At 39.1% G+C, this 17,990-nt stretch overlaps 1 pseudogene; it reads left to right on the forward strand.

The window, feature by feature from the left end:
* LOC114373636 overlaps positions 1 to 14,700 on the forward strand; it is a 79,912-nt pseudogene extending 65,212 nt beyond the window's left edge.
* The last annotated feature ends 3,290 nt before the right edge of the window (positions 14,701 to 17,990 follow it).

The raw sequence follows: 17,990 nt of genomic DNA on the forward strand, positions 1-17,990 counted from the left end.
TAACGGAGGATGCATGAATGACAATCAATTCATGGGGCTCCGAATAAGATAGTGGAGGATGCATGAATGGCAATCAATTCATGGGGCTCCGGACTCGAGGGTGGAGGATGCATGAATGGCAATCAATTCATGGGGCTCTAAATAAGATTTGATGGCGGAGGATACACGAACAGTGCTAGGCAATCAATTCGTGGAGCTCCGGACTCGACGGTGGAGGATGCGTGAATGGCAATCAATTCATGGGGCTCCGAATAAGATTTAATGGTGGAGGATGCATGAACAGCGCTTGGCAATCAATTCGTGGGGCTCCGGACTCGATGGTGGAGGATGCATGAATGACAATCAATTCATGGGGCTCCGAATAAGATTTGATGGTAGAGGATGCACGAATAGCGCTAGGCATTCGTGGGGCTCTGGACTCGATGGTGGAGGATGCATGAATGGCAATCAATTCATGGGGCTCCGAATAAGATTTGATGATAGAGGATGCATGAACAGCGCTAGGCAATCAATTCGTGGGGCTTCAGACTCGATGGTGGAGGATGCATGAATGGCAATCAATTCATGGGGATCCGAATAAGATTTGATGGTGGAGGATGCATGAACAACGCTAGGCAATCAATTCGTGGGGCTGTGAACTCGATGGTGGAGGATGCACGAACAGCGCTAGGCAATCAATTCGTGGGGCTCCGAACTCGATGGTGGAGGATGCATAAATGGCAATCAATTCATGGGGCTCCGAGTAAGATTTGATGGTGGAGGATGCACGAATAGCGCTAGACAATCAATTCATGGGGCTCCAGACTCGATGGCAGAGGATGCATGAATGGCAATCAATTCATGGGGCTCCGAATAAGATTTGATGGTGGAGGATGTACGAACAGTGCTAGGCAATCAATTCGTAGGGCTCTGGACTCGATGGTGGAGGATGCATGAATGACAATCAATTCATGGGGCTCCAAATAAGATTTGATGGTGGAGGATGCACGAAAAACGCTAGGCAATCAATTCGTGGGGCTCCGGACTCGATGGTGGAGGATGCATGAATTGCAATCAATTCATGGGGCTCCGAATCAGATTTTATGGTGGGACCGAATGATCCACCGGGTTCTTTCACCTAAAAGGCGAACATGCTTTAGCAAGGAAAAATAAATCATTCACGAGAGCACCATATTTTAGAGAAACAATATGCTTATGCAAAAATAGTTTTCCTTGTAACCGAAAATGAAGGGTAGGATGTCAACGTTTAGCTTTAAATTGAACATTCAAGGGAAACGTCGGGTCAAACTGAAACTGTGAATAAAATCACTCATGGTGTATAAAAAACTCACACAGGTAAGTGTTTTACCCTAATTCCAAACCATAGTTGCACCATGACTTTATTTTGCACATGATTTCCTATCGAACTAAAAGATTACACGCGCGATCACGAATCAATAGGATTTTCTCGAGGGTAGTGTTTTTGGAGAGGAAGCTGGATGTTTCGGTCTTTTCCTCTTTGTTTATGTGGGGCGGGACATCGCCAGTCGGGAGCGACCTTGAATGGCAATCCCAAAGCAAGAACCACTTCAAAATGGGTTTTCCCTTTGCCGGCGGTCATTTACCTCGCCAAAAATTTATCTAGTCTGAAGATCTTCTGTTCTCTTTCTTGGTTTCCTTTATTGATCGGGAATTATTCTGTTTTCCTCCGATCTTTTCCTTTTTACTTTCTTCCGATCTTTGATCGGGAATCCTTCTTTTCCTTTTCTTTTCTTTCTTTTCATTTCTTCCTTTTTTTTCGATCTTTGATTGGGAATTCGGGTTTTAGCATTCGTTATTCGCTCTCCCTTGAGGAGATTCTGCTGTCCTCTTCTTCAGGGGAAAGGATGAGGATTCTCTTCATGGGCCAAGGTTCAAAGTAGCTTAAGGTTGTGTCTTAACATGGTCTTTTCATCGTGCGTGCCCGATTTTGATATTTGGGGCAAAACAAATTCATGTGTCAGGGTGTCGGTTTCGAGTTAAACTCCCATATTATTTCCATGAGGCACGCGTAACAATGATGATTTGGAAACAACGTGCAAAATTAGTCATGCATACAGCTAGGTGGGTACTTAAGCATCCAGTTTATGGCATTGTGATACTAAGGCTTGGGATTTACGCAAGTAGACCCAACGTTTCCAAATCATGTTCTTTCATTGGTTCAATGAATCCATCCATTCCTATCTCGGTTATTTTGGAAAATAAACTCTTAGTGTCAATTTCTTGTTTCCAAAAGATACGTTTGCTCTCTACGAATGATTTGTGCTTCCTACGACCATAACATGCCGACCTTCGAGGTCTTTCTTTCTCTTTTCTTTTTGTTTCATTTTTTCTTATGCATGTTTGCAAAAAACTATACATCCATCGTTATCTATGAGAAAAGCTTTTTTCTCTGTACACCTACGTTCATATACGCGGAAAAAAAACTTTTTTCTCTATATACACACGCATTGAAAAACTCTTTCTCTTTATATCGACATGGTCTATATAAAACCTCTATTCCTTTTCAAAGATTTCCTTTTCCTTTTTCAATATACACTCGTTGTTTATACAAAAAATTCCTTTATATACACTCATTGCTCATATACAAGAATTTCTTTTCACACATTGTTTATATACAAAAAATTCTTTTATTTTCTTTATATACAAATATGACATTTTGTTCCCAACGCCTCTTTCTTTTTCTATTCTTGGCATTATCACGACGTTTGTTCGTTTTATTTTAGGATGACGTTCCTAAATGAAAACTCTACACGGTTCTGGAATCTCAACAAACATTATTGACAATAACGAAATAAGCACTAACGCAACAATCCAAACAAAATGTATGCACAAAACAAAAGACAAACGAAAAACAAAAGTTAGTCCCTCAAGAGACATAAAAATGAAAAGAATACGAATCTGGGGATCCCACGGTCATGTGGCTTCGCATGCCACCGGATTCTTGGGTCACGGTAACAAAAGGTGGGGTGGTCGACAAAAGCAGGGCTTTTGCTCCTACGTATCCTCAATTTGTGATGAGGAACTCAGACCTACATAGTTCTTGATAACTTTGAGACTAAAATAATCTCAATGTTTTTTCACTAAAACACGAACATGCTTTAGTAAAGAAACAAAACCTCCAACTGATCAGAGCAACATATGATTTTTTGATGAAAAATAATGTGTCTATTGGGGAAGGAGAGTATGCTGATGAAATTTTCTCATAACCATAAATGAGATTTTGGATGTTAGCATTTCGTTTCTAAACGACCATTTAGAGGAAACATTGGGTCCAACAAAAACAGGAGAAAATCACTCAAAGTGTATCAATCTCACACAGGTAAGTGTTTTATCCTAATTCCGAACCATAGATATGTCATGACTTGATTTTGCAAATCATTTCCTATCAAATCAAAGATTACATGCGTGATCATAGATCAATAGGACTTTTTTTTTTGGGAATGGATTTTTTGGTGGGGAATTTGGCTTTGAGTGTTTTTGCCTTTTCCTTTTCTGTTTTTGTTTAGTGCGGGGCGAGAAATTCGCTAGCGCACAGGATTTTGGTTGGCAATCAAAGGGAGAGGACCACTTTAGGTCGTGGTTTCCTTTCTTTTTCTTGTTTACTTGGTGACAATTCTGTATTGTTCAGATATTGTCTGGTCCAAAGACCTTTCTGCATATTTCTTATATTTTCTTCCGATCTTTGATCGGGAACTTTCTTTCTTTTTTTTTTGCTTTCTCCCACTCTTTGATTGGGAATTTTCCTTTTCCATTTTTTTTGTTTTCTTCTGAGGGCAAGGATTCACATTCTCGCCCTGGGTCAAGGTTTATGATAAGTTGGGATTTTGGCTCAGGCTTGTAGAATGGATGGTCATGATATATGTCAGGGTTTGGCCAGCGGTTCAGGGATAAAGGGGATGTCCCACATTATTTCCATGATACACATGCAACAATGATGATTAGGAAATTTTATGCAAAACTGGTCATGCTTGCACCCATGTGGACACTCAAGCATCAAGTTTTTATGGTCATGTGACACTAGGGCTCATGATTCATTTTCCCTATTTATGTCAACCCAGTGTTTCCAAAATATGTTCCTTTATCAATTTATGCATTCATCTGAGTCCATTTTGGGCGTTCGGGAAAATTTTCACAGCATTCACTCTTCAGGTGTATTACACACATTTTCTTTCAAAAACTGGTTATGATCAGTGAATTTTTCAAAGAAAAGCTGGAAGTTATCTCTTTTCAAAAGCATGTTGGTTTTTTTTCAGCTAGACAACTTATTTTTTTGTTTTCTATTTTTTTCATGAGGTATTTTGCTACCTAAACATATGTATATTTTTGGGTGGTATTTTTGCTATATAGATGCATATCCCATGTATCTTGCTACCTAAACATACATATATATATATATATTTTGTGAGGTATTTTTGCTATATACATGCATATCTAAGTTATCTTGCTACCTAAACATACATATATATATTTTGTGAGGTATTTTTGCTATATACATGCATATCTAAGTTATCTTGCTACCTAAACATACATATATATTTTGTGAGGTATTTTTGCTATATACATGCATATCTAAGGTATCTTGCTACCTAAACATACACATATATATTTTGTGAGGTATGACTACCTTCCGAGCTTGTGCTTGTTTTAGTTAAATTCCTAGGATCATGAGCAACTAGGTGTGTCCTACTATGACTTGAGAAACAAAGGGTGATCAAATAACAAGCAGAAATTTAAAGGGTACTAGGTTGCCTCCTAGTAGCGCTTCTTTAACGTCTTGAGCTGGACGCGTGATGACTTGTCAGTCACGGACCTAGTACTTTTGCTTATCTTTGGCTTTGGACTTAGTCGCCTGCTGGTCGACCACAGGTCGTAGGCAACGCTCCAGCTTTTGTAGATGAGTTGAGGTGAACTCTAGATGTGGTGGCGGTTAGTCTGTTGCCCGCTGCCGGCCATCCCCAGGCTGTTGTGGTGCTTCACCCTACGCCTGCCTGGGGGCGCAATATTTCTTGATGAAAGCTCGATTAGTAGGGGGCCTGATGACCTTGCTGGGGGCGACAGGCACTCCGTAGAACTGACAGAGGCCTGTAATCAGAGTTGGTAACTCCAAGACCCTGTTGGACTTCTTCGGGTCCACTGGGTGTCTTGCGGGTGCGATCCCTGCAAATAATAGGTGACATCAGAAATCAGTTGAGCGATGTGCATACTTACCTATGTCATGATGGCGTGACCTTGCTGGGGGGAACGGGCACCCTGTAGGACTAACAGAAGCCCGTAACCAGAGCTGGAAACCCCAGGGCCCTGTTGGACTTCTCCGGGTCCACTGGGAGTCTTTGTGGGTGCGATTCCTCCATAGGGGGAGATCGGCATTGTGGCCGCTGGACAGAATGTTGCTAAGTAGCAACGTCATCCATATCTGTGTAAGAGTGGTCATGTTGGTGCACATGATCCAAACTCGACTCTTTGCAGTGGCACGGGTGAAATCTTACCCCAGTATTCATAGTAGTTGCATGATAGCCTCCCTCTCTGGTTGTGCTCACACAGTTGGTCGCCCTCCAATATCAGGGGGTGGCCCAAGAACTGATAAAAGGAAACTACTGGCCCCTTAACCGGGAGCACAAGTCTCGATTAAGCATTAAGGGCAGAGGACCTTAAATTCTGTTAAGGTGTGGATATGGAGCCCACTGAAAGTGAGGACGCATAGCCCTCTAAAGGCGGAGGCGTGCAGCCCTCCGAAGGCAAGGACGTGTAGCCCTCTGAAGGTGAGGACATGTAGTCCTCTAAAGGTGAAGACATGTAGTCCTCTGAAGGTGAGAGCGTGTAGCCCTATGAAGGCGAGGGCATGTAGTCCTATGAAGGCGAGGGCATGTAGCCCTCTGAAGGTGAGGACGTGTAGTCCTCTGATGGCGAGGATGTGTAGTCCTCTGAAGGTAAGGGTGTGCAGCCCTCTAAAGGTGAGGGTAGTAGTACCCAAGGGTCCACCCTTATGAGAAAGCAAAAGATTGACTCATCGAGAGGGTCGGTCATCCCAAACTCACAAGATTGGACATTAGATGTAGGAAATCTATGTAGTTAACATGATTTTTAGGGATGTAGATATATGCAACCTTTGTCGTGAAATTTGGTAAGTGCGGACTTCATTTGAAACAATGCAATGTAATGGAAAGTTGTACAATGTTCATGATTCTTTCCCTATTTTTGATTTTGATTTTGATTTAAATTTTTTTTGGAAAACACAAATTGACTGTCCTTTTGAAAGAGGTGATAATTCATGCAACCTTATCCTATCTTTTGCAAATATCTCCGGGAACTCCCTCAGAGTGTGTGTTCTATTTGATTTAGTCACTTGACCATTTTGGAGTGACGGCAATGGAGTTGTTTGACATTTAATCAATCCATTGAAATTCCAGGGTTTGTCCCCCTTTTTTTTGTTTAAAAACATCGGCGGGTGAGAACTTTTGATCTGCCCCTATGTTCACTTGAGGCTCATGCACGATGCCCCTCATTGCCCCAGTGTAAGGCTTTGAGGTACCAATTGTTATCTTTCGTCATGACCTTGTAGCTGGGAACCTATTGGGTGAGAACCTCTAATCTGCCCCTAGGTTTACTTGAGGCGCATGCACGGTGCCCCTCATTGCCCCAGTGTAAGGCTTTGAGGTACCAATCGTTGTCTTTCGTCATGACCTTGTAGCAGGGAACCTATTGGGTGAGAACTTCTACTCTACCCCTAGGTTCACTTGAGGTTCATGCACGATGCCCCTCATTGCCCCAGTGTAGGGCTCTGAGGTATCCATCTTTGTTTTCACAACCCGGTAGCAAGGAAGAATGAAAGAAGCGGTTGATTCTTGAAAAAAGAGTTTTCCAAGGACGAGAAATAGTTGAAGGATTTTTTCAGTTGGCAGATTAATTCAAATAACTCCTATTCTTGATAACTCACTTCTCTCTCAAAAAGACAAACTTTCAGGAATGATAGAATGAGCTCACATGAATGTCTATATCTTTACTTGAAAACACAGTCAATCAAATGCTTTTTTTATTTTTTTTTTTATTTTGAAACTTATTTGTTTTGAACTTTACTCATTGTTTTATGGCACCCCCACCAACGTGCAAGACGAGTAATCACTGATTGAATGGTCTTGGAAGTCAACATTCAGGAGCACAGGTCGCTTAAGCAAACAAACCAATGGCTAGCACTCACATTTCGATGGAAGTTGGATAAGAAAAGATGTGTTTGTGAGAGGATAAGAGAGACAAGGATGTCAAATTTATCCATATTATTTATCATTGTAATTGTGGTTTACAATAATGGAATAAAATTGAAAAATTCTAATGAGTCATTTGAGACATCTAACAACGGCTTTCAAAATTGCCCCACGTGTGGTGTCGCTTTTCAATGTTAGGATTCACAAGCGGTTCTCCTCAAATTTCAGCCAGCTCGCATCAATTAGGCTTTCGCTTCGAGGTCATACAGTGCTCAATGGAATGTCCCAGAACTCCTCCATGTTTCCTTCGAGTCGTATCCACGGAGAAATGGAGGTTGATGAACCTTGGCTGGGGTTATGGCTACCATTGAATTATCAAGTAGATATGGGACCAAGTCAGCATAGGACATTGAAATTGGGGTGAATTCTACAGGCTTTTCGCTGCAAAATTCATTTCTTGGTTGGTGTTTTGGTTTATGCTAAAGGTGATGTTTGTCATTGGAAGCGCGATAGGTAGGCTTTGTGGTTGATTTTAGGGATGGCCTTTGTGGATGACTGGGTGGTGGGCAATGAGAAGGTTCGGTATTGACTGAGTAATGATGTTTGTTGAGCTGGTAGGGGATTTTCTATTTAGGAACGAAAGTCGCAGCATGGGTTTCTCCTTCATTCTCTCCCTCTTCATTTGCCCCAATTTTCTCATTCGTCTAAGCAGGATGATTAAATTTTCCTCTTCTTAAACCCGCTTTGATCCTTTACCCAACGAAGACCAAATCCGCAAAGCTTGAAGGTGTGTAGCCCACCATCTTTTCATAGTAGAATACTGGTAATGTGTCTACTATAATTGTCATAATTTTTTTCTCCGTCATTGAGGTGCCACTTAAGCTACCAGGTCTCTCCACCTTTGGGCGTATTCTTTGAAAGATCCGTGCCCCCTTTTTGCACATGTTCTGTAGTTGCATCCTATCTGAAGCCATTATACTGACACTGCCTAACGAAGGCAACCATTAGGTCCTTCCAAGAATGGACTCGGGAAGGTTCCTAGTTAGTGTACCAGGCAACAGCTACCCCAGTAAGACTTTCTTGGAAGGAATGTATCAGCAATTCCTCATCTTTTGCGTATGCCCCCATCTTCCGATAATACATCTTCAGATGGTTCTTGGGGCAAGTAGTCCCCTTGTACTTGTCAAAGTCCAGCACCTTGAACTTGGGAGGGGTGATGATATTGGGTACTAGGAACAACTCTTCTAGGTTAGCAAAGGCATAATCTTCACCTCCTTCAATGGCCCTGAGCCTTTCCTCTAGATGATCCAACTTTCCCATTTCTTCCATAGCATGAGGGTTTTTACTTGTTGAATGCAAGAGGTGTAGTTGTGGGTGATACTGAGGGCCCTCCAAAGTGTTTTGCAGGGGTATACCACCAACTGCTTGCCCTTCAGTGGCATATCCGAGGCAAGGCTCGAAGTCGGCTAGATTGTGGTGGGGAATTTCATGTGTCTCCCCCACGGTTTAAGAGACATGTGCATGATCAGTTTGGGGTTGTTGGCTCTCAATGGGTATAGGAATGGAGTTATTGACATTCTTCTCATTGGGAGTGTACGCCACATTGGGTGGCGTATAGTTGGGAGGCAAGCCATGTGGCGGGAAGGCGTGCTCGTTTTGAATTTGCACATCATGGGGTCATCCGTACTTCCCAAATCTTTGCCCACCATATCTGAGGTTGGATGATTCATTTGGTTGAGATCAGATGGGGGCATCGGGTTCACCTTAGCAACAGCCCTGGTAGCGGCAACTACAACCGCATTGGCCTTCATTATCTTCTTCATGCTCATCATGGCCTTCATCATTGTGGCCATTTGCTCTTTCATGGCCTCCATGTCGGCCTTCATCTGCTCTTGCACCTCCTCTACTTTACCCATTATTCTACCTCTAGCACGGGTTCGGTAAGGACACCGTGAAGCATGTTCTTTTCTTTTTTATAACAATGATTAAGTTCATTTTTTTTCAAGGAAAGAATGCAATGAACAATGAAACAATTGAAAACCATGGATGTATGTGAATGATGCACAGTTGAAGTATTGCGAATTTTTACGCAGGACATGGGGTTGAATCAATTTAGATTTTTAACATGGTCCATTACATTTTTGTCAAGGTGAAACTGGAAGTAACAAGGACATCAACAGTCCTAAATGTGTTTGGCAGTAGACGAAGCAGCGATGTAACTTGACCCATCTTTTGCCCCAATTTTTTGCAAGATGGTTACTTCCATACTTCAACTTGACTTGATGAACCTTTTCGTAAAAGCACGAGCTTGGTTCAACCTTATAATCCAAGGAATAGCAATTCTGATCGCTAATACTTCAACAAAATTTCATAGACATGAAAGACTCGGGAATCCTTTAAGCTATGCATGGAAAATGTAATTATGAAATTGAGATGTCCGAAGAAACATCATTTCCTAGTTAACCATGCATTAGGTGCCATGTTCAATCATTTTGTTTTTAAGTGAAACGGGTTTATGATCCCAGCATGGTTGGCTCATGGTACCGAATATATCCAACTAAGAATGCATCATGAATTTTCGTGCTTCCCTTTTTTGTTTTTGTTTTGCAGAGGAAAATGCAAGGATCATGCATGAGCAAACATGAAAACAAAAGGTATGTGGTTTGTAGAACAAAAAGTATGTTAAACTCATATGCATGATGATGCAATGACTCGTGCAAAATGTGATGCCGGAATATGATAACGGACAAATGTAGGAATGATATGTTCATTATGATGCCATGAAGAGATGCTTATGTGATGCATGATATGGATGCATTTACGGACACGAGAGCCCAGAAAATTATCTCTTCTTACTTGCGCATTCGAGGACGCAGTACCCCATGTGTGTAGTTAAGAAGGTGATATAGACCTTCCGGCTTCCCATGACAAAAGACGAGACCAACATACAATGCGTGCGTAACGACATGATGCAGACGCGCAAAAGCATAACACGGGGATGTACACAGCATGGCAATATCCACAAATAATCATACAGCAAAGGCATACATGACATTTAGGTTATATGCATGGTAGTGTTTAAAAGGCACGCAACGTGTTTGCTTTGTGCCCCTATTTTAGGGACCTATAGGATAATATCTAGGGGTCTCTAATAACTACTCCCAACGATCCATATCTCACATGGCTATTTTCTAGAGGTATCATCACTCAAGATAATAATATTGCGGTGGTATGGAATACCAGCGACAACACATTATAAAGAGAGAAAGCTCTAGATGAGGTTTCACTATTATCAAGCAAGTCGGAGACCTAGCATGACCATAGATCCACCTCCACTCCTTAGATTTCCATGAACCCGGGTATAGGGCCCCTTTTTTACTCAAACCCGTGGGTGCTTAGAATGTGGTGTAAAAATGTGGAAAAGACAACATTTATTATTTTTACACAGTTCAAGAAAAAACGCACACACAAAGTTTCATAATTCCACACTTTCCTAAAATAGGCCTAACTCACAAAAACAGTCCCCAGTGGAGTCGCCAACTGTCGCAACCTACCCTTTTGCGGGCGAGCGAGGCGAGGCTCACGGGTGCGTCTTCCATAGGAGGAAAATGCGTGGAGTCGCCACCAACGTTTATTGAAAGGAAAACGTTAGAAAAACCAAAGGAAACCGGTCATGAAGAATATTCCAGATTCGGGAGTTATCTTTACGTTTGAGGAAGGTATTAGCACCTCTCACGTTTGTCCCAAAGGACAACAGCCTTAGATTAGAATTGTGTGAAATTATGTATCTAAACTTTTATTTCCTTTTTTATTTTTGAGGTCGACAAAAGCGGGGCTCTTGCTCCTACGTACCCTCCATCGAAGAGGAAATCAGACCTACGTAGTTCTTTCAAAAGGGGCGAATCAAGTGATTCTTTTAACTTGGAAGAGGGTCATTTAAGGCGTTGGACCTTAAAATGATTCATTTTAATTGGTGAGAAAGCTAAGGCATTGAACCTCTAACCATCTCACGAGGTCGACAAAAGCGGGGCTTTTGCTCCTACGTATCCTCCATCAAAGAGGAAATCAGACCTACGTAGTTCTCGCGAATGCGGTAAAGTTACATGTTGATTTTATGCTTTTGAACGGTCCATGTTAACCGATAAAAGCAAAGAGGACCGTTTAAGGCATTGGACCCTAAAGCGGTTTCAGTGATTTTTGCGGACAAAGCTTGATTTGTGAGTTGATTTTAGCCTTAGTTTCACTTTGGTTATTAGTCAATTCATTCAAGGAAACTTCCAAAGAAAAACGTCCGATCGATTTTTTTTATTATTTTATTTAAAGATATTTTGATTATTTTATTATTATTTTGCCTTTTTTTGGTTTAACCGAGGTTACAGCGTGAACGATCGGTTAGAGTTTGTTTTAACAGTGATTAAACGAGATTACAACATAAATGATCGGTTGAAATTCATTTCATCATTTATTAGGCGAGAAAACAGCTTAAACGATCGGTTAAAGCTCGTTAAAAACAGAAGAAAAGAAACCGAAATTGAACGAAATAAAGATGAAAGCCAAAAAAACAAGAAATGAATTAAAAGTCTCGGATTTGGAAACTTACCCGTTGAAGAACGAAAAACGGATGAAGAACGGTGAAGAACGGAGGAAAACCTTCATGGATTTGCTTACGAAAACGTCTCGGACGCGTTACGAAAGTGCCTCAACTTAGATTTTCTTCACGGAAACGATTTGTCTCACTAATTTCAAGTGATCCTCAGATACCAGGAGGGTTGAACGTTTTTGTTCTTCCCTCCTCCCCCTATTTATAGGGAAAAGACGGAGAAGCTTGCTACCCAGCTCGTCCAAGCAAGCTCAGCTCGCCCAGGCGAGCTAGGTTGCTTCCTCCAGATACTTGTTTTCCTTCCGTAATGTTACGGAACCTTACAAATTACGTAATCATCCCTTTTTTGGCTTTTGGAATGTTACGAAACCTCATGGATTGTGTAACAATGCTTCCTTTTTATTTCCGGCATGTTAGGGAACTTCACGGTTCGTGCAACAATGCTTTCTTTTGACTTCTGACACGTTATGGAACTTCACGTATTGTGCAACAATGGGTGCCAAGTACCTCAAAGCGGTCAAGCAAAGGTTGTATGCCATCAAACAATGGTCCCCGGACGAAATTAGGGTATGACAAACATAAACTAATAATGTTGTAAAGGAAGAAGGAGTTTGCTTGACAAACAAGGAATAATCTGAAGTGCTTTGAACATAGCCAAGTTAAAGAAGTGCAAAAGCCAACTTTTGATTCCATTGCCTACTAACTTGTTTGAGGCCATACAATGATTTCTGCAGCTTACATGCAAGACTAGGATAAAAATGGGCATACCAGGGGGAGGCTTCATGTAAACCTCCTCATGAAGAAACCAATTATTTGCAATAGCAACAGATAAGGGAAATCGTGCAGTGGTCAATTTGGCAACTGGGGAAAAAGTTTCAAAGAAATCAACCCCTTTTGTTTGAGTGAAACCCTGAGCTACCAACCTAGCTTTATATCTTTCCAATGTACCATTTGCTTTGTACTTAACTTTTTAAACCCATCTACAACCCATAATAGGTTTGTTTGAAGGAAGTTGAACCAAAGACCAAGTGTTGTTAGCCTGAAGAGCCAGCAGTTATGCCATCATAGCTTCTTTCCAGCAATCAAGTTTGTCGGTCTCTTTGAAGGAATGAGGCTTAGGATGAGAAGATATAGACATGCAAAAAGAAGTATGATTAGAAGAACATTTAGAATAAGAAAGATTAGATTGCAAAGGATAAGGAGTTGTAGAATGAGTAGAAGCAAAATGAGAAGAAATATTGTCACAATGGTAATTAGACAAATAACTAGGAGATTTCTTAAGTCTAGTAGAAAATCTTACAGGACCTACAATGATTGGAAGTGTATCACTGTGAGAAACAGATTCAGTAGAAGATATGGACAAAGGGTCTAATACATGATTCTGATAAGATAAATGTTGATGAAAATCTTGAGTTTGAGTAGAAATATCAACATCAACAAGGGAATCAAAATTAGACAAATCAGTAGAAACACCATTGAAAGTTCCATGATCAGTGTTGTCAACAGTAAAAAGAAAAACTTTCTCATAGAAAATCACATTTCTTGAAACAAGAAAGGAATGAGAATGAAGATTAAAGAGAAGATAACCTTTTGTACTAGCCTTGTAACCAATGAAAATGCACTTGGAATCCCTTTTATCAAACTTAGTTCTGCCTGAATCTAAAGTGTGAGCAAAAGCCAAGCAACCAAAAGTTTTGAGGTTTGAGAAATCAGGTTTAGAACCAAAAACAAGTTCAAAAGGAGTTTTATTATGAAGTAAAAAAGAGGATGGTAACCGATTGATAATATAGACAACATGTCTAATAGCATAAAACCAAAAATGAATAGAGAGTTTAGATTGAAATAACAAAGCACGTCCAACATTTAAAAGATGTTGGTGTTTTCTCTCAGCAATACCATTCTATCGAGGAGTCTCAGGCCAAGAGGTCTTATGAAAGATGTCATGGGAGTTGAGAAAATCTATTAAAAAGAATTCCCTACCATTATCTAATCTTAATTTCTTCAATTTAACTACAAACTGATTTTGAATGAAGAGTATAAAATTTGGAAGAACAGTTTTAACCACAACTTTTAGTCTTTAATAAATAGATCCAAGTGAATCTATTGATGTCATCAACAACATTTAAAAAATATCTATGACCTTCAAAAGAAGGAACAGAATAGGAACCGCAAATATCAACATGAATAATTCAAAAAACTTTGAACTAACAGTAGTACTAAGTGAAAGGGGCAACTTCTTTTGCTTAGCATAATGGCAAGTATCACATGGCTTAATAGAATCAAATGAAATTTCATTGTATTGAGAACATAGCTGTTGCAAAACTTTATTTGAGGTATGGCCTAGCCTAGAATGCCATAACATGGACCTATCAGTAGCATTTACAATAGAATCTATTATAGAATTTTTTTCCAAAACAATACAAGAATCTAAAAAAAAAAAAAGACTTCAAATCACTAGAATCCTGCAGATGAAAAAGACCATGGTGTTGCTTAGCAACTCCAATCATCTTGAAGTTGGAGGTCTACACAATGAGACAAAAGGATTTACAAAAAAGAACTAAGCAATCAATGGTATGAAGTAGTTTATAAATAGAAACTAAGTGAACAGAAAAATTGGGAATATATAGAACATTCTTCAAAAGCAAATCACCTATGTGAATATCACTAGCAAAGAAAGCAATAATAAAACTATTGTTAAGAAGTCTAACATGAATAGGTTTGATTTTCTTAAGAAAGGAAAAGGAAGATTTATTAGGAGATATGTGATTTATGGCACCATTGTCAAGAATCCAGAGAAAAGGGTCAATACCTGACTGATTAACCACATAATGCTGAATGTGATAGTAGAAGAATCCTTGGTCTGTTGAAGAAGAGCTATGATGGCATTGTACTGGTCTTTGGACAAACGAAAATGATCTCAAGTTGAACTATTCTGCAAAGCAGCAGTTTGTGAAGTTATATCAGAAGCTACTTTAGCCAAGCTAGCAGAAGACTTGAAATTTGAAGAGCCTACTTTACCACGATTCCTATAACCAACAACTTGTAATAGAGTGATATATCCTGCAAGCTGCCTCGCCGTGCTCTTGGACATGTCCTTTAAATTATCATACATGTGCACAAGTGCAGTAGCGCCCCAAGCGTAACCCCCACTCTGCGTCAAGTCACGCACTGCATCCAAGAATACCATGTGCACGTGTGTGGCACTCTTGTTAGCAAAAAGTGTGCATCCAAGCAGATGCAACAAATACGCTCATGCTACTACGATCCAGTGACATGCCTCGATCTTCATCTCATACATGTTGCGCAACCACGATATTTGAACATAAGAGCCATGCCACTGAATTGTCTCAGCTCTCGCCTCTGCAGCGCTGACCTCGAGTAATTCCACCAACATATCGACAACATCGTCAGCATGAAGTAGCTCGAAGTTGTGGAACGCCCCTACAACAGGCAGATGTAGCAATGGCGCGACGCCATCCAAGGTGATAGTCACCTCTCCGATGGGCAAAATGGAAATTGCTAGTTTCCTTATGTCAGCGTTCCATAAAAGCAGACATTAGTCCCCGGTTGCCTATATCTAGGGAACAGGTGATCAAAGGACTTAGTCCACTGGCCGCCAAAAGGCCTTCAATATCTGGAGCAGGTCTCCAGAACTTAGCCATCTTCCTTCCATGGGAAGATAACTTCAGCTCAGGACATTCCTGCAAACAAAATATCGATCATGTAAAAAAATTATTAACTAGTAAACTACATTCTTTATGTTTTTTAAAAATTACATACCTTTCCATTCTAGACTCTCAAAGTAATGTGATTTTCAAAATCTCTGAGAACTAACGTGTCATGGGGTCCGCCTTGAAAACCCTCAACATTAGTAACAACTTCTTCAACAGGTGCTTCTGGCTACTCTTCGTTCAACTCCTCCGCGGTTGTAGGAGGGTCCTCGACAACACGCTCTTGTTGTCACTGTCTATGGGTTGATGCAGTAGGCCTTCGCCGTTGGGGGGCATCATTGTTACTCGCGTCTCTCCTCCCCAAGACTTTTCCTATTGCTTGACCTAAAGCCTGACCAAGACCTCTAGTTCTAACCATTATCTGCATCATAAATTAAAATTGTAATTTTTTTTTACAATTTCCTTTAAATCATTTTTTTACTAACTATAACATCTTAAAATATTTTAATTTTTGTTTTCGATCATTCTCTGAAAATAACAATTTCAATTTTTTTAAAAAATAGGTTTTCAATCATTATTTTGACTAATTAACATTTTTAAATATTTTAATTATTGTTTTCAATCATTCTCTAAAAATAACTAACAATATCTAATTTTTTTTAAAATAGGTTTTCAATCTTTATTTTCACTAACTAACAATTTCCAAAATTTTTAAAATGTGTATTCATCTTTGTTAAAAACTAACTAACATTTTTTTGTATATTTTTTTCAATCGTTTTATTAAGTTAAATACAAACTGTAAATTTTTTTATAATTTGCTTTCGATTATTTTTTTACTAACTAACATCTTAAAATATTTTCAATTTAGTTTTCACTCTTTTCCTAAAAATTCATTGTCTAAAAATAACTAACAATTTAAACAATAATTAAAATTCCCTTTCAATCATTCAAATTTTGTTTCAAATAATTTTTAATACGTAACTAAATTTTATAAATTTAACTTTAAATCAATTTTAAAATTATTTGGAACTAAGTAACCAACTGTATATAGTTTTTCTAAATTTTTCACCTACACGACTTTTCATCCTATCTATTTCAAACTAAATAACTATGTTCACTACTATAAATGTTAAATAACTATGTTTACTACTACAAATGCTACAGGCAAATAATAAATTAACAATTCAAAAAAATTACTAAACCATAAGAAACAACAAATAAATCACAGCAAAAATTTACATTTCAACAAAATCAAATTTTTGTATAAACGCTTTCCAATTTTTTTTAAAAGGGTACGGATTGACAATCCGTATGGGTTTAAAAAAAAACCATGGTGGGGGAGAGAAAGAAAACACAAAAGCAGGGGCATGAGAATGAAAACGAAGAAGCAGGGGCATGGAAGAACCAACAACCACAAAGGCGCACAACGAATACAAACCAAAACATAATACAATACACAATAGCTAAGGAGAAGGATTCACTAACCTCGAAGGCGATCAAGAAGGCGAAAGCACCACAGCAACAAGAACAAAAGCCACCAGCAGCAACAAGAACAAAAGCCACCAGCAGCAACCATGGAAGCAGTTCGTACGTAAGAAGAAGAAGCAGTTCGTATGAAGAAGAAGAAACGGCGTGAAGAAGAAAATGAATAGTGACTCGTACGGACGAATCACTACTGGCTTTTATAAGAAAGGGTGAAGGAAATTTTAACCCTTTCACTCACGTTGTTGGGTGCCCCAAACAACACCCTTAGCTTCACTGTCTACATCATCCATGCCCTAGCCCAGATGCTCACTTATAGAGATGCCTCAGCCAGACAGGTAAATCTTCTTCCACGTCTCTTAACCATCTCTTTGCCTGCCCCCACACCACCATCTCCAGTTATGTTACTTGTGTCCAAGATTTTAACGAGTGGGCTCACACTAAGAAATAAGATATTAGTGTGTTTATTTTAAACTTTGATAGAATTGATTTTAATTAAATTAATTTTAACTATTAAATATAATTTAAATGTATAACATGTTGGATGAAAGAAATTGAATTTGGATCCTTAAGTAAGATTTTGGATTTTAATCTTATTGATAGAAAAAAATATGATTGAGATGAGAGATTTCTCTAATGATTAATAAGATTTTTTGATAAAAATTAATCATCAATAAAATTAATAAATATTTTATACTAACAACATGATTATCAACCCATATAGTCTGAATGTGTATCTAAATTAATATTCACAACCACAAATATCATGCTAAAGTGTATATATAACAATTTGTAAAAATGTGTGGCACACCTAGTTATCCAAGTTTAATTACGTTCACTGTGTCAAGGCATTATTGTATGACATATATATGAGAAGGTGCACTCATGCAATTAATGGTGGTGTCTTTACAGTTTATATCTTTAACCTTATTAACTGAAAAAGTTAAGGAATAAAAGAATTCTATATTCTACACATAGAAAAGATATAGAAAAGAAATAAAATTTATTTTTTTATAA

The sequence above is a fragment of the Glycine soja genome, chromosome 1, assembly GCF_004193775.1.
Source record: "Glycine soja cultivar W05 chromosome 1, ASM419377v2, whole genome shotgun sequence".
Classification (NCBI taxonomy): Eukaryota; Viridiplantae; Streptophyta; class Magnoliopsida; order Fabales; family Fabaceae; genus Glycine; species Glycine soja.